Source organism: Triticum urartu, chromosome 2A (genome assembly GCF_056163025.1).
Source record: "Triticum urartu cultivar PI428250 chromosome 2A, HENAU_Tu73, whole genome shotgun sequence".
In the NCBI taxonomy this organism is placed as follows: domain Eukaryota; kingdom Viridiplantae; phylum Streptophyta; class Magnoliopsida; order Poales; family Poaceae; genus Triticum; species Triticum urartu.
In genome coordinates this window covers 284,342,472-284,361,225 of record NC_141874.1, presented here as the reverse complement: position 1 = coordinate 284,361,225, position 18,754 = coordinate 284,342,472, and positions in this window count along the sequence as shown.

The following is an 18,754-nucleotide window of genomic DNA, read 5'->3' as shown; positions in this document are numbered from 1 at the left end:
CTGGACAGTGTAGCTGGTGGATGTTGGCTTGCACCAGAGCGGGCATCTACACTGTGTTGGTCGTGCTCTCTGGTGCGGTGAGGAGGTGGAAGCAGGGCATCACCTTGACCAGAACCGGTGTCAGTATGATCACTAGTAGGTTAAGGAAGCTGGGCTGCTCTTGCAGCTCCAGTTCCCGCTCTAGCCGTAGCAGGAGTGTTGGTTGCGTTGCCCACGGTGCCTGCCCTTCCCGCCGCAGCTGTGGTGTCCACAGCACCCACAGCTGCAAGGGATGAAGCCTTATAGGTGGAAGGGTGCGCCACCGCATCGTTTTCTTCTTGGGCGCCATTGACAACATAGAAGGTGATGAAGATCGATGCGCTGGTTGTTGCTTTAGATTTGCATAAGCAACGCCCCCTACCTGGCGCACAAAAGATGTCAGCGTGGAAGCACGATCACCTATGGGGCAGGGGTGCCCCTTTGTGGTTCGGCAACGAGACAGTCACATTGCACAAAGAGCAGAAACAGCAGGGCAACACGGCAAAGGACAAGTCTCTTTTACCCATGTTCGGGTCGTTTTGTAGCATAAAACCCTACTCCTGCTGTGGTGGATTGATCTGGAGGAACACTAAGACGTGACGAGCTCAAGCCCGGCAAGTGTGCCTCCAGGAGAGCAGCACGCGCGTACAAGTGTGGATGGGTTGAAAATGTTCGAACCCTTTGCTAGGTTGCCTCGTGCCTCCTTCATAGCTTAAGGGGCATCCAGAGTGGCAAAACAGTCATTATGATATGATTAGATAGCTAACAGTGCGGTCATACCTAAATCTAGCAATTAGGACAAAACAAATTAAATGCGCTGCTAGGTGTCATACCGTGCCGCTTATCCATCTTCTCCTTATTAGCGTGGCATGCCATCCGAACGGGTGTCAATAAAGTTACTCTCCTCTTCAGCAAGCTGCCATGTGCCTAACAGGATCCACCTATCCACTTGAGAGCTCCCCAACACACTGGTTAGTGACTAGCGTACGATGAGGTGGAGTAGTGGCATCTTGGCAGACGCATGCCGGTATGGAGCTTGCCGGGATCCAATCTTGATTGTCGTGGGAACCTTGAAGACGTGATCTGGATTTGGCTCTTAGGGGCGGTCTCGGCCAAACTGGGTTCTCTTTCCCGGCAAGGGAGTCCTTCCTGAGGCGCTCTGCTGAGCGGTTTCTCTGGCTTATCTTGTGTCATGTCTTGGTAATTGTTTGTTAGGACCCCGATCCCAAGTCATACCGATCTAGCATGTAACACATCATATCGCTTTGCGGCCTCACGCACGGTATCCCCACGGGTGCCACCATACCTGGCCTGGGACCGTTTGCGCCTTTTGGCTCACGTATATGATAGTGTCTCTAGCATCCATATGACAGAGAAACCAGGCCGACATGACTAGTCATAAACCCAAAGTGGCAGTAACTTACAGGGACAGGCATACATGACCCAACAACGAACGTGTCGGTCATCAGTGAGTGAATCCGGGCTGTAGCAGCTGGGCTAACAGGACTCCGGAGACTCCAGGCTGTAGCTGGCTAACAGGACTCCGGTAGACACCGCGTGAAATTTCCCGAAGGGACAGACACAGGAACGAGGAAGGACACATGCCGACCAGCCTAATTGTTCCGGAGTAGTAGCAAGCAACCATGGCTCAGTGGAAGCAATAGGAGACATTTCCCGGTAAGAGAGGCTACCAAGGATAAACAACTAGGTTGTCGGATCCCACACATACCAAGCATTTCAAAACATACACACAATATGCTCGATACGTGCAAATACAACATGGCATCACAATGAAGTCTACAACTCAAAATATTTATTCATTAGGCTCCGAAGAGCCAGATATTACAAACATGGGCCTGATGACCCAGCATTCAAGTCATACAAGCAATAAGCACATGCGGAAGATTAACTTGTCTGAGTACAAACAACTACAAATGAAAAAGGTTGAGAAGCCTGACTATCTACACGATCCTGCCAAGGGCTCAAGATCGTAGCTGAGGTAACAAGCTAAACGTCGAAGTCCATGCGGAACTACTAGTGAGACTGAAGTCTCTCTGCAAAACATAAATTAAGCAAACGTGAGTACAAATGTATTCAGCAAGACTTACATCAGAACTAGCTACATATGCAACAGTATCAACAAAGGGGGTGGTGGAGTTTAACTGCAGCAAGCTAGCTTTGACTCAGTGGCTATCCTGAACTACATCTGCATGTAACTCTTTTGTGGTGGCGCACACGAGTCAACATATTCACCATATCAATACACCACTATGGATCCGCTCCAGTCTACCTATGAGAACGCCATCCATAGCACTCATGCTTATCTTCCGCATTTTAGAATATCCACTTTCACTTGTCTATGAACTGTATAGGAAACCCATAAGTCCTTTACAACGGACACAGCTATTCGAATAGATCATTTATAACCCTGCAGGGGTGTACTTCTTCACACACACTCTCGCCACTTACCACCATGTACACGTCGTGTATCTCGGCAACCATCAAGCGGAAGCCTGGCGAGGGAGTCGGCCATGACCTGACTAACCACACAAGTGTCTAGTCTAGGTTTATCGCCTATTCGGGTTCCATCCACAAGGAGATCCGGCCGGGGTGTCGCTCACGGCCCCAAATGATGTGTACAGGGTTCCCAAGCCCACCAAATGGGCGACGCTTGGTATACCCGGTGACGGTGCCTATTATGTCCCAAGCCCACCTATACCGGGTGCCACTTGGTAGACTACTAACACTACCTACAAACACCAAAAGCTAGTTGCAATTCCTGGACAGAGATCGACGCGGTTAATAAGTCGAGAGAGCTTGGAGTGCCCGGAGCCCAATGTGTGGTAGTAGCTATTCATGGATCACAAACACAGAACTCAGTTCCTGAGGACGGTTTCAATGAGACAACTGTAACACCCACAATGCGGCTATATCTCCCACATGTCGGAGCACGACTTAGAGGCATAACTACATTGTAGGCAATGTCGCAAGAGGGGTAATCTTTACACATCCCATGTACTGAATAAGAAAAGAGGTACATAGTTGGCTTACAATCGCCACATCACACAATACATAAATAGCATTACAATCATCCAGATACAATCAAGGTCCGACTACGGAACCAAAATAAACACAACCCCAAATGCATAATGTCCCCGATCGCCCCAACTGGGCTCACTACTGATCGTCTGGAAAGGAAATGTAGTATCATCCTGAGTCCTCATCGAACTCCCACTTGAGCTCAGTTGAATCTCCTGGAATGGTATCATCGGTCCCTGCATCTGGTTTGGAAGTAATCTGTGAGTCACGGGGACTCAGCAATCTCACACCCTCGCGATCAAGACTATTTAATCTTATAGGTAGGGTAAAAGGTATGAGGTGGAGCTGCAGCAAGCACTAGCATATGTGGTGGCTAAATTACGCAAATGAGATCGGGAAGATAAGGCAAGACACGGTCGAGAATCTATGATCAAGAAGTGATCCTAGAACAACCTACATTCAAGCATAACACGAGACCGTGTTCTCTTCCCGGACTCTGCCGAAAAGAGACTGTAACACCCCGGATGTAACTTTCCCAATTTGTACTCCAACTCTTGCCGTTTCCGTTTTGCATTCTGGCGCTTCGTTCTCCTCCGGTGGTAATTTCTAGCTTTCTTTCGTGTGTGGGGATTAAACATTTCCGGATTGGACCGAGACTTGCCAAGCGGCCTTGGTTTACTACCGGTAGACCGCCTGTCAAGTTTCGTATCATTTGACTTCGTTTGATACTCCAATGGTTAACCGAGGGACCGAAAAGGCCTCGTGTGTGTTGCAGCCCAACACCCCTCCAATTTGGCCCAAAACCCACCTAACTCTGCTCCATCATCTAGAGTGTTCGATCACGATCGCGTGGCCGAAAACCGCACCTCATTTGAACTCTCCTAGCTCCCTCAATGGCTATTTAAAGAGTCCCTCCACGAAATCCCGGGTCTCCTCCTCCCCCTAACCCTAGATCTCGTCATCGCGCGCCGCCGGACGTTTTCCCCGCCGCCGGACACGTCCGAATTCAGCCTCCGCCACCACGTGTCGCCTTGTCATTAGCCGGTCCCCGCGCCCACATCGCCTCAGCCGCCACGGCCCGGGCGAGCCCGAACCGGGCCCCTGCGCGGCCCGTTCCCCGCGCCGCCCGACCGCCTCGCTGCGCCGCCCGCCTCCTCTCTCCGAGGCCGAGCTGCCTCCCCGCCGACGAGCCGCCGCACGCCGCCGCCTCTCCACGCCGGCGACGAGCGCCGCAGCTCCGCCGCCCGCCGCCCGGCAAGCCGCCGGCCAGTCCCCGCGCCGCCCCGCATGGCCCTCCTCCTCGCCGGATCTCCACCCCGGTGACCCCTCCGGCCTCTCCCTCAACTCCGGCGAGCTGCCCCGGTCAACCTCAAATGGCGGGCCGCCCGATCTGGATCCGGCTCGTGATGAACAGTAAACCCTAGGGGTAAAATTTCGTCTAAGTCCCAGTTTTTCTCAGATCCAAGTTGCCATGTTCGTAGCTCCGTAACTTTGCATCCGTAGCTCCGATTCATGCATAAAGCATATCAAAATGTTCATCTCAGAGATTACATCATTTCATTCCATTGCATAATTTTCATTTGAGTTCATGTTGATGCCCGAAATGCTGTTAGAAGAGGGCTACTTGAGATAATTGATAGAATTGCTACTCCATTTATCTTTTTGTCATTTTTGCCATGATTAATGTGTGAATGATATGCCCTGATGCTCTACATGTGTTTTGTTAAGGGTTTTGTCATCTTTCCAGAGGTGCAACCCATGTATTTTTGTGATGTGTGTGGTGACTAGTGCAAGCTTGCAAAGTGGTGCACTTGCTAATTCTGATTTCAGGGACTTGGCAATTCCACTAACTCCTGGAGCTGTTTATCTCATGATGCCATATGTTCATGTTGTTTCCTAGTGATCCGTGCCTCTTTTGAGGATGATCAGTAAGGATGTTTTGTTAATATTGTAGTGCTCTATCCATCCATTCCTTTGTTTGCAATTATGGAGCAACCTAGCTTGATTCAATGGAGCTCTACTTTTGCTACTTTGTGAATCTGGGCAGGTTGTCAACTTGTTTGCAATTTTGCCGGTGATGTTGTAGTTAATCCGTGCATGCTATGCTATTGTTCTTGCCATGACTAGCTTAAATTTTGTGCCATCTTGATGGATGTATGCTTGTCTTGCCATGACTTGCACCGTAGTGAGTGCATCGAGGTCGTAAACATGCCTACTTGAGTTATATTTCAGCATGTGCCAGTTTTCACTAAGTCTGAAAACTGATTATGTTTTTGCTATGTTCACATGCTTGCAATTGTATTTTCTGATCCCTTTTGGCTCAAGGTCACTAAGGTACTTTTGTTAAGCTCTTTGAGTAGCTCCATCCCATGATTTACTTTTCCATGTTCAGGTCCTGTAGCATGTAGTTTTGTTGCTCCGAAGAGTGCTACCTGATCTGAAATTCCAGACAAGTGTTGATTTCACTAAGTCTGAGATCTGTTTGCCATATGCATTTTTGCCATGCTTGTTGGAACCTGTTAATGGATGAATTGGCCGTAGCTCAGTGCTAGACTTTTGTTAACCATCTTCTGTGCATCCCTGCCATGAATTTTTTTGCCATGTTTGGGTGCTGTAGCATGTTCATCTCATTGCATTTAGATGGCTACTGGCTGTAAATCGCAGACCGGTGTCATTTTTGAATCGCTTGCCATTTCCAAACCGTAACTCTGATTCCGGCGTTCTTTATATCGTTTTCAAGATATTTCATCTCATCTTTCCAGTGGAACACTTGGTTTTCCAAGTTGACGCTAGGTTCATGCATTTCCTGTCATATCTTGCATTTTGCATCCCGCATCGCATCCCGCATAGCATATCATCATTGCATCATATCGCTTGATCCTTGCACGTGGTTGATTGTGTCCTTGTTGCTTGTTTGTCTTGTTTGGGTAGAGCCGGGAGACGAGTTAGCTAATGAGGAGCCCGTTGAGTTTGCTTTCGAGGATCCAGTCAACTCTGACAACTGTGCAGGCAAGATGATCATACCCTCAAAATCACTACTATCTTTGCTATGCTAGTTTGCTTGCTCTTTTGCTATGCCATTGCTACGATGCCTACCACTTGCTTTCAAGCCTCCCAAATTTCCATGATTAAACCTCTAACCCACCATGTCCTAGCAAACCGTTGATTGGCTATGTTACCGCTTTGCTCAGCCCCTCTTATAGCGTTGCTAGTTGCAGGTGAAGATTGGAGGCCGTTCCTTGTTGGAACATTTATTTACTTGTTGGGATATCATTATATTGCTATGTTATCTTAATGGATCTATATACTTGGTAAAGGGTGGAAGGATCGGCCTCTCGCCTAGTGTTTTGTTCCATTCTTGCCGCCCTAGTTTCCGTCATATCGGTGTTATGTTCCCGGATTTTGCGTTCCTTACGCGGTTGGGTTATAATGGGAACCCCTTGATAGTTCGCCTTGATTAAAGCTTTTCCAGCAATGCCCAACCTTGGTTTTACCATTTGCCACCTAGCCTTTTCTTTCCCTTCGGTTCTGCAGACTCAATGGTCATCTTATTTTAATCCCCCGGGCCAGTGCTCCTCTGAGTGTTGGTCCAAACTAGAGCCCCTTGCAGCGCCACCTAGGGGAAACTCGAGGGCTGGTTTTAGTTGTACGGATTGCTTATCTGAGTGTGCCCTGAGAAAGAGATATGTGCAGCTCCTATCGGGATTTGTCGGCACATTCGGGCGGTGTTGCTGGTCTTGTTTTAACCTGTCGAAGTGTCTTGAATTACCGAGATACCGATTCTGATCGGAACGTCTTGGGAGGAGGTCTATTCCTTCGTTGACCGTGACAGATTGTCATGGGCTAAGTTGGGACTCCCCTGCAGGGATTTGAACTTTCGAAAGCCGTGCCCGCGGTTATGGGCAGATGGGAATTTGTTAATGTCCGGTTGTAGATAACTTGAACCTTAACTTAATTAAAATGAATCAACTGAGTGCGTTACCATGATGGCCTCTTCTCGGCGGAGTGCGGGAAGTGGACACGGTGTTGGAGTAATGTTTGCGCAGGTTTCTCTCTAGTTTCTCGCTCGTTCTTTGCCACCTCTTCTCGCTCTCTTTTGCAAATAAGTTAGCCACCATATTTTGCTAGTCGCTCGCTGTCGCTCCACATATATTTACCTTGCCTTACCTATAAGCTTAAATAGTCTTGATCGCGAGGGTGCAAGATTGCTGAGTCCCTGTGGCTCACAGATTACTATTACACCAGATGCAGGGCCTGATGATTCCGCTCCAGGAGACGCGTATGAGCTCAAGTGGGAGCTCGGCGAAGACTCTCAACGTTACTATGTTTCCTTTCCCGATGATCAGTAGTGGTGCCCAGTTGGGGGTGAACGGGACCGTGTCGCTTGTTGGGTTATCTTTTATTTTGGCACCGTAGTCGGGCCATGAGTGTTTGGATGATGTAATGTTATTTATGTACTTGAGTGACGTGGCGAGTGTAAGCCAACTATGTTATCTCCCCTTTTATTATCATATTACATGGGATGTTGTGAAGATTGCCTAACTTGCGACATATGCCTTCAATGCGATTATGTCTCTAAGTCGTGCCTCGACACGTGGGAGCTATAGTCGCATCGAGGGTGTTACAAGTTGGTAATCAGAGCCTTCCCCGACCTTAGGAGCTCCATTGCTTGATCGTTTTTAGCGGCCGAGTTGTGTCTAGAAAAATGTTTTGAGTCTTTAGGAATTATATATCGGAGAGTTTAGGAATTCTTTTTACTTCCCAGTCTCCTCATCGCTCTGGTAAGGCATCCTGACGTAGAGTTTTGACTCTTCTCTTCCCAAATTTCACTAAAAAAAATTTAGGATCACGCGGGTATCTTGGAATCGTTCCGATGGTTTTATGATGAGAACATTGTCTTGGTGCCTCCTGTCAGGGGTTTAGTGGAAGTGTCCCGGGGAGTTGAGCTCTGAGGTGTTGTCATCATAATTTTATCGTTGCAGTTCTGGAATACCTGAGTCTAGTACGCCGACATCGAAAATCTCTTTTATGCAGTTCGTTGGTGAGATAACCTCGACGCCACCCAGTACTGGGGCGGGAGTTCGGGAGTATCGCCATAACTTGTATAACGGATGCTTTTCGAAGGTTGAGGTAGATGGTTTCCGAAGGTTTCTTGGTTATGTGTTGAAGGATGGATACAGCTGGATGTAGGGTTTGCTAGTTTGTGTGAGATATTATGCTTCCCCTATATCCCCAACACCTGATTGCATAACCGGAAAGGTTCGGGAATTTCATAGGTGGGAATTCTAGTAGCTCTAGTTCTTCTTCCATGGATATTGGTTTGAGACTGGGATTTCTTACCGATTATTCGTTCTTGATCCGTACCTTGTTGAATTATTTCTCTACCTTAATTCTACGTGGCTTCTCAATTTATGGATATGTGACCATTTCAAGAGGAATGCATTCGTTCATTTTGTTCGGATGTGAAGACTATATGTTGCAATTTTCATTCCGTTGGATTCAGCTTCAATATTTATCTATCAATGTGCTAATGGTGGTCAACCTCTTCAGGATGGCTCCTCCAACGCGCACGACTCCGAATCCTGATCCGCCACCACCTCCACCTCCTCCAGAGGCATGGCAAGCTGTGATGGCCGCAACCAATGCAAACACATAGTTGATAATGCAAATTCTTCAAGAGCGCAATCAAGGCAACCAAGGGAATCAAGGCAGCAATCAGAATCACTTTGCTACACTCAACCAGTTCCTTGCTAACGGGCCAAAGACTTTAAGCAATTGTGTCGAGGCAACTGATGCTGACGATTGGCTTGTGGATCTGTGTAAGCATTTCGAGTGCAGTAACGTCAGTCCTGAGGACTTTGTTAAGTTTGCTTCCTTCCAACTCAAAGATCAAGCTGCAGAATGGTTCCAGCAGTACAAGGACTCCAGAGGTGGACGTGTTATCACTTGGGATGATTTCCGTCGAGATTTCCGAGCTCATCATATCCCTCAGAGCGTGGTTGAAAGCAAGCGTGAGGAATTCCGCAACCTGAAGCAAGGCTCTTTGTCTGTCTATGACTACAACAAGCTGTTCCAGAAGCTCGCCCGTTTTGCCAAGCAGGACGTCCCTGATGAGAAGAGCATGATATACCAGTTCAGGGGTGGTCTCATTGAAGAAATTCAGCTAGCTCTTGTCCTCTTTGAGCCCTTGAGATACGATGAGTTCTACAACATGGCACTGAAGCAAGAGGCTGCTCAGTTGAGGTGTGATGCTTCCAAGAAGCGAGCCAGAGATGTTACTCCTTCTTCCTCTACTCAAGTGGCCAAGCAGCAGAAGTATTGGCTTCCTCCTCCTCCGTTCTGTCAGCCATATCAGCAGAAGAGCAAAGGTGGCAGTGGTTCTTCCCACCCACCCAACCCTGTCTTTCAAAACAAGACTTCGTCTCAAGCTCCAAGATCAAGTGCTCCGTACCACCGTCCGCTTTCAGAGGTCACGTGTAACAAGTGCCAACAGAAGGGTCACTATGCCAACAAGTGTTTCAACCAGAGGCGTCTTCCTCCTCCTCCTCCTGTCAGATCGGCAAGTACAGCTGTGGTCAAGCATAACCCCAAGCACGCCAAGGTCAACTTGCTGAATGCAGCTCAGGCAGAGGACTCGTCAGATGTGATTATGGGTAACCTTCCTGTTAACGATGTTCTTGCAAAAGTTCTTTTTGACACGGGTGCATCGCATTGTTTCATCTCGAGACCTTTTGCATCTAAGCATGATTTTGTTACTCAAGTGTTGCCGAAACCGTTGGCTATTGTCTCTCCGGCCCGTCAAATGACATCTCGAGTATGCGTTCCGGATGTTACAATCACTTTGGGTGACTATAAGTTATTGTCCTCTCCAAATGTTCTTGGTGACTCGGATATTGATCTTATTCTCGGGATGGATTGGCTTTCTAAGCACAAGGCTCAGCTTGATTGTGTAGCCAGGCAGATTCAATTGACTCATTCGTCTGAGGATGTAATTGTCTTTGCCGCTCATGAGGATACCATCCGTCTGTTTTCTCTCAATGAGAAGGGTGAACTGGATGCTATTTCGCAAATTCCAGTCGTTTGCGAATATCAAGACGTCTTTCCAGAAGAGCTCCCAGGAATGCCTCCGCACTGGCCAGTTGAATTCGTTATTGATCTTGAGCCTGGCACGGAACCTGTGTGCAAACGTCCTTACAAACTCGGACCTGAAGAGTTGAAGGAGCTGAAGAAGCAAGTCGATATTCAAGAGAAAATGGGTCTCATCTGGCCTAGTTCTTCTCCATGGGGTTGTGGTGTTCTTTTTGTGAAGAAGAAGGATGGAACGGACCGACTTTGTGTTGATTACCGTCCAGTGAACAAGAAGACCATCAAGAACAAATACCCACTTCCCAACATCAATGAGCTGTTCGAACAACTCAAAGGTGCTCGAGTATTCTCCAAGCTTGATCTCCGCATGGGTTATCATCAGATTCGTATTCGTGAGCAAGATATTCCCAAGACGGCTTTCAGGACAAGCTTTGGTTCATATGAATACACTGTCATGTCTTTTGGTCTCGTCAACGCTCCTCCGACGTTCTCTCGCATGATGAACTTCATCTTCAATGCCTACACCAATGACTTCGTTTTGGTCTATCTCGACGACATTCTGGTTTTCTCCAAGAATAAGGAAGATCATGCCAAGCATTTGCGTTTGGTTCTTGATAAGCTCAGGGAATATCAGTTCTACGCCAAGTTCTCTAAGTGTGAATTTTGGCTCGATGAGGTTCTTTATCTTGGCCATATCATCTCTGCCGAGGGTATTGCCGTGAATACTGAGAAGGTGTCTGCAATTGTGAATTGGGAACCTCCTCAGAACGTGCAGCAACTCCGCAGTTTTCTCGGTCTCGCAAGCTATTGCCGAATATTCGTTGAAAACTTTTCAAAGATCGCGAAGCCTCTCTCAAATCTTCTTCAGTAGCACGTCAAGTACGTTTGGTCTCCAGAGTGTGATATTGGTTTCAACACTTTGAAAGAGAAATTGATCACTGCTCCAGTTCTGACTCCGCCTGATGAATCCAAGCCGTACGAGGTCTTTTGTGATGCCTCTCTCCAAGGTCTTGGCGTAGTATTGATGCAAGAGAAGAAAGTTGTTGCTTATACCTCTCGCCAGTTGAAGCCTAATGAGAAGAACTACCCCACTCATGATCTCGAGTTGGCGGCAGTTGTGCATGCTCTTTTGACTTGGAGACATGTTCTATTGGGAAGAAAAGTGGACATTTTCACTGATCACAAGAGTCTCAAGTACATCTTCACTCAGGCTAATCTCAACCTCAGGCAAACTCGATGGGTCGAAATGATTCAAGAGTATAATCCGAGTATCAAGTATACTCCAGGCAAGGCCAATGTGATTGCTGGCGCTTTGAGAAGAAAGGCCTACTGCAACAGTCTGATTTTCAAGCCTTATCAACCCGAGCTTTGTGAAGCTTTCCGCAAACTTAATCTGCAAGTTGTTCCTCAAGGTTTCCTCGCCAACCTTCAAGTCTCTCCTACCTTGGAAGACCAGATTCGCCAAGCCCAGCTTCTTGATGCTATGGTGAAAAAGGTGAAGATTGGGATTGCCAAGAGCCAGTGCAAGTACAAGTGCTACCGCCTTGATGACAAGGACACTCTCTTCTTCGAGGATCGTATTGTTGTACCCAAAGGTGACCTCTGTAAAGTGATCATGAACGAGGCTCACAATTCTCTCCTCTCCATCCACCCTGGGAGCACGAAGATGTACCAGGACCTTAAGCAAGCTTATTGGTGGACTCGAATGAAGCGCGAGATCGCTCAATTCGTGAATGAGTGTGATGTCTGCAGAAGAGTGAAGGCAGAACACCAAAGGCCAGCTGGTCTCCTCCAACCTCTTGCCATTCCAGAATGGAAGTTTGACCACATTGAAATGGACTTCATGACTAGGTTTCCAAAGTCCAAGCGTGGCAATGATGCTATATTCGTTGTCATCGACAAACTTACCAAAGTGGCTCACTTTCTGCCTATCAAAGAGTCGATCACTGTAGCTCAATTGGCGGAACTCTATACCTCTCGTATCGTCTCTCTGCACGGTATTCCTCAAGTGATCTCTTGAGACCGTGGCAGCATCTTTACCTCGAAGTTTTGGGTTTCTTTTCAGAAGGCCATGGGCACGAACATCCGCTTTAGCACAGCTTTCCATCCTCAAACTAGCGGTCAAGTCGAGTGTGTCAACCAGATTCTAGAAGATATGCTCAGGGCTTGTGTGATCTCCTTCGGCATGAAGTGGGATGATTGTCTTCCTTATGCTGAATTCTCCTACAACAACAATTTCCAAGCAAGTTCGGGCAAGGCCCCATTTGAAATTCTGTATGGCAGGAAGTGCCGTACCCCTCTCAACTGGTCCGAAACCGGTGAATGTCAGCTTTTGGGTAATGACTTAATCACAGAGGCAGAGGAAATGTGCAAAGTCATTCGTGATAACCTCAAAGCAGCCCAATCCCGTCAGAAGAGCTACTATGATAGTAAGCACCGTGATTTGGCTTTCGAGATCGGAGATCATGTTTACCTCCGCGTCTCTCCTATGAAAGGTACTCGTCGCTTCGGTATCAAAGGGAAGCTTGCCCCTAGATACGTCGGACCTTTCAAGATTGTCAGCAAGAGAGGCGACCTCGCCTATCAACTCAAGCTTCCTTCAAACTTTGCAAATGTTCATGACGTGTTCCATGTCTCTCAGCTTCGAAAGTGCTTCAAGACTCCTAACCTCACCGTCAACTTCGTGGACATTGAGCTCCAAGAAGATCTCTCTTATCGTGAGCACCCAGTTGCTATTCTCGAAGAGACTGAACGCAAGACTCGCAACAAGTCAATCAAATTTCTCAAAGTCAAGTGGTCACACCATTCCGACCGTGAAGCTACCTCGGAACGCGAGGATCACCTCCGTTCTGAGTACCTGGCGTTCTTTCAATCCTAGATCTCGGGACGAGATCCTTTTGTAGTGGTGGAGTGTTGTAACACCCCGGATGTAACTTTCCCAATTTGTACTCCAATTCTTGCCGTTTCCGGCATTAAGTTATATTTATTTCCTCGGGTTCGGGTTTTTGTCTCCGTGTGCTGTTGTCGTTGTCATGCATCTCATATCATGTCATCGTGTGCATTGTATTTGCATACGTGTTCATCTCATGCATTCGAGCATTTTCCCCATTGTCCGTTTTGCATTCCGGTGCTTCGTTCTCCTCCGGTGGTCATTTCTTGCTTTCTTTCGTGTGTGGGGATTAAACATTTCCGGATTGGACCGAGACTTGCCAAGCGGCCTTGGTTTACTACCGGTAGACCGCCTGTCAAGTTTCGTATCATTTGGACTTCATTTGATACTCCAACGGTTAACCGAGGGACCTAAAAGGCCTCGTGTGTGTTGCAGCCCAACACCCCTCCAATTTGGCCCAAAAGCCACCTAACTCTGCTCCATCATCTAGAGCGTTCGATCACAATCGCGTGGCCGAAAACCGCACCTCAATTGGACTCTCCTAGCTCCCTCTATGCCTATTTAAAGACTCCCTCCACGAAATCCCGGGTCTCCTCCTCCCCCTAACCCTAGATCTCGTCATCGCGCGCCGCCGGACGTTTTCCCCGCCCCCGGACACGTCTGAATTCAGCCTCCGCCGCCACATGTCGCCTCGTCCGAACCGGGCCACCGCGCGGCCCGTTCCCCGCGCCGCCCGACCGCCTCGCTGCGCCGCCCGCCTCCTCTCTCCGCGGCCGAACCGCCTCCCCGCCGACGAGTCGCCGCACGCCGCCGCCTCTCCACGCCGGCGACGAGCGCCGTAGCTCTGCCGCCCGCCGCCCGGCAAGCCGCCGCACGGGCCCGTAGCCGGCCGGTCCCCGGCGACCCCTCCGGCCTCTCCCTCAATTCCGGCGAGCTGCCCCAGTCAACTTCGAACGGCGCGCCGCCCGATCTGGATCCGGCTCGCGATGAACAGTAAACCCTAGGGGTAAAATTTCGTCTAAGTCCCAGTTTCTCTCAGATCCAAGTTGCCATGTTCGTAGCTCCGATTCATGCATAAAGCATATCAAAATGTTCATCTCAGAGAGTACATCATTTCATTCCATTGCATCATTTTCATCTGAGTTCATCTTGATACCCGAAATGCTGTTAAAAGAGGGCTACTTGAGACAATTGACAGATCTGCTACTCCATTTAGCTTTTTGTCATTTTTGCCATGATTAATGTGTGCATGATATGCCCTGATGCTCTACATGTGTTTTGTTAAGGGTTTTGTTATCTTTCCAGAGGTGCAACCCATGTATTTTTGTGATGTGTGTGGTGACTAGTGCAAGCTTGAAAAGTGGTGCACTTGCTAATTCTGATTTCAGGGACTTCGCAATTCCACTAAGTCCTGGAGCTGTTTATCTCATGATGCCATATGTTCATGTTGTTTCCTAGTGATCCGTGCCTCTTTTGAGTATGATCAGTAAGGATGTTTTGTTAATATTATAGTGATCTATCCATCCATGCCTTTGTTTGAAATTATGGAGCACCCTAGCTTGAGTCAATCGAGCTCTACTTTTGCTACTTTGTGAATCTGGGCAGGTTGTCAACTTGTTTGCAATTTTGCCGGTGATGTTGTAGTTAATCCGTTCATGCTATGCTATTGTTCTTGCCATGTATAGCTTGAATTTTTTGCCTTCTTGATGGATGTATTCTTGTCTTGCCATGACTTGTACCGTAGTGAGTGCATCGAGCTCATGCTTGCAATTGTATTTTCTGAAAACTGATTATGTTTTTGCTATGTTCACATGCTTGCAATTGTATTTTCTGATCCCTTTTGGCTCAAGGTCACTAAGGTACTTTTGTTAAGCTCTTTGAGTAGCTCCATGCCATGCTTTACTTTTCCATGTTCAGGTCCTTTAGCATGTAGTTTTGTTGCTCCGAAGAGTGCTACCTGATCTGAAATTCCAGACAAGTGTTGATTTCACTAAGTCTGAGATTTGTTTGCCATATGCATTTTTGCCATGCTTGTTTGAACCTGTTAATGGATGAATTGGCCGTACCTCAGTGCTAGACTTTTGTTAAGCATATTGTGTGCATCCTTGTCATGTATTTTGTTGTCATGTTTGGGTGCTGTAGCATGTTCATCTCATTGCATTTAGATGGCTACTGGCTGTAAATCGCAGACCGATGTCATTTTTGAATCGCTTGCCATTTCCAAACCGTAACTCCGATTCCGGCGTTCTTTATATTGTTTTCAAGCGATTTCATCTCATCTTTCCAGTGGCACACTTAGTTTTCCAAGTTGAGGCCAAGTTCATGCATTTCCTGTCATATCTTGCATTTTGCATCCCGCATCGCATCCCGCATAGCATATCATCATTGCATCATATCGCTTGATCCTTGCACGTGGTTGATTGTGTGCTCATTGCTTGTTTGTCTTGTTTGGGTAGAGTCGGGAGACGAGTTCGCTAATGAGGAGCCCGTTGAGTTTTCTTTCGAGGATCCAGTCAACTCTGACAACTGTGCAGGCAAGATGATCATACCCTCGAAATCACTACTATCTTTGCTATGCTAGTTTGCTCGCTCTTTTGCTATGCCATTGCTACGATGCCTACCACTTGCTTTCAAGCCTCCCAAATTGCCATGATTAAACCTCTAACCCACCATGTCCTAGCAAACCGTTGATTGGCTATGTTACCGCTTTGCTCAGCCCCTCTTATAGCGTTGCTAGTTGCAGGTGAAGATTGTAGGCCGTTCCTTGTTGGAACATTTATTAACTTGTTGGGATATCATTATATTGCTATTTTATCTTAATGCATCTATATAATTGGTAAAGGGTGGAAGGCTCGGCCTCTCGCCTAGTGTTTTGTTCCACTCTTGCCGCCCTAGTTTCCGTCATATCGGTGTTATGTTCCCGGATTTTGCGTTCCTTACGCGGTTGGGTTATAATGGGAACCCCTTGATAGTTCGCCTTGATTAAAGCTTTTCCAGCAATGCCCAACCTTGGTTTTACCATTTGCCACCTAGCCTTTTCTTTCCCTTGGGTTCTGCAGACTCAAGGGTCATCTTATTTTAACCCCCCCGGGCCAGTGCTCCTCTGAGTGTTGGTCCAAACTAGAGCCCCTTGCAGCGCCACCTCGGGGAAACTCGAGGGCTGGTTTTAGTTGTACGGATTGCTTATTTTAGTGTGCCCTGAGAAAGAGATATGTGCAGCTCCTATCGGGATTTGTTGGCACATTCGGGCGGTGTTGCTGGTCTTGTTAATTAGGTTAAGACTGGAACAAAACACCAGGCATAAGGCCGAGCCTTCCACCCTTTACCAAGTATATAGGTGCATTAAAATAGACGAGATATAATAGTGATATCCAACAATGAACATGTTCCAACAAGGAACAAACTCCAATCTTCACCTGCAACTAGCAACGCTATAAGAGGTGCTGAGCAAAGCGGTAACATAGCCAAACAACGGTTTGCTAGGACAAGGTGGGTTAGAGGTTTAACATGGCAATACGGGAGGCATGAGTAGCAAGTGGTAGGTATCGTAGCATAGGCATAGCAATAGAGCGAGCATCTAGCAAGCAAAGATAGAAGTGATTTCGAGGGTATGGTCATCTTGCCTGGAAAGTTCTCCGAGTTGACGTAAGCTTGATCCTCGTAAACGTTCTCAACGGGTTCCTCAATCACGTACTCATCTCCCGGCTATAGCCAAAGCAAGAACACAAGCAAAGGGAGACACAATCAACCACGGTGCAATGCACAAGCAACATGATGCAAAACATGGCATGATATGCGGGTTGTGATATGCGATGCATATGCATGCTTTGGAAAGGGAAGATTGAACCAGGCCTCAACTTGTAAAACCAAGAGTGCAGCTGGAAAGATGAGTTCATTTCGGTCGAAATCGATATAAAGATCACCGGAGTCGGATGCACGGTTTGCAAATGGCAAGCAAAACAATAATGGCACAAATCTGCGATTAAAAGCACGAGGCCGTCTAAATGCATCAAGAACAACAAGCTACTGCACTCTAACATAGCAACAAAACACATGGAAGTAATCCACTCAAGATGCTTGACAAAATATGAACACTGAGCTACGGCTAATTCACTCAATAGCAGGTTCAAACAAGCATGGCAAAAGTGCAAAAGATATCAGGTTACAGACTTAGTGGAAATAACAACATGTGAGGAATTTAACATCAGGAAGCAATGTTTAGAACAAGATAACAACATGCTACAAGAACATATCATGGCAAAGCAAAGCATGAAATGAAGCTAATCAAAGCATACAACAAAAGTCCCTTACTGACCTTAAGCCAAAAGGGATCAGAAAAATACAATGGCAACCATGTGAACATAGCAACTTTCGTAAACAGATTCAGACTTAGCAGAAAACTGGAACATGGCAAAACAGATTCACGTAGGCATGTTTGCGAGCTCGATGCACTCACCATAAGGAATTGCATGACAAACTAAGCATACACCCAACAAGTATACATGACATAGAAGCTAAACATGGCAAGAACAACCTCATAGCATGCATGGATCAACTACAACAACCTCGGCAAAATTGCTTAACACGTAAACAATCTGCCAGGAACATTTTATAGCAAAAGTAGAGCAAGATTGAGTCATGCTAGGTTTCTCCATAATTTCAAACAAAGACATGGATGGATAGATCATAACAATATCTCAAAATCACTCTTACTGAACATGCTCAAAAGAGGCATGGATCTCTCTGTACCAACATGAATACATGGCTTCAAAATATTATCAGGGAAAAGACTTAGAAGATTTCTTAGTCCCTGAAATCAGCAACATCACGAGAGCTACTTTGCATGTTTGTGCTAGTCACCACAAATATCACCAAAATACAAGGCATACACCCCTGTAAAGATGGCCTGGCTTACTTCAAAACACATGTAGGGCTCAAGATCATAGGAGGCACGCATTAAACATTACAAAAATCACAAATGTCCAATTACTGATAAGAATCTGAAACTAACATTACATAGCACTCTTGCAATAGCATTTAGGGCATCAAGATGAACTCAAATGAACATGGTGCAACGGAATGAAATGAAGTACACGTCGAGACGAACAATTTGACATGCTACACGCCCAATACGGAGCCACAGGTGCAGAGTTATGGCATGATGAATTATGCTAAAAATATTAGAAACTAGGGCAAAACTCAACCTATTCGGGTCTGGATCTGGATTTGCACGCTTCCTGAGGTTCGTCACCGGAAACGGAGAAGAAGATGGCGGCCGGCGGGGCTTGGGGTGCGGGGAGGCCGGGGGACCCGAGGGGCGGCGAGGGGCGCTCGACGTGGCGCGTGGGGCGGCTCCGGCCGCCGGGGACGCGCGTCGGCGCGGGGAGATGAGGGCGGCTGGCGGTCGCCCGGAAGGCGAGGCGGGGCTGCGACGATGCTCTGCGGCGGCGAAGATCCAGCAAAGGGCGGTGCGGTGAAGGCAGCGGGGTGGCGCGCGTCGAACGGGTGGCGGGGAGGCGACCTAGCGGCGCGGGATGGCGGATGGGCCTTGGGGGCCCGCCCTGGGCTCGGCGGGCTGGCCGCGCGCGGCGAAGTGGGGCGCGAGGCGGGCGAATGGCGTGCTGCCACGTGGTGGCGCCAGCGGGATTTTCGTCCGGCGAAGGGCAGACACGTCCGGCCGCGCGGAGGGGAGAGGGACTAGGGTTAGGGATCCAGATTTTC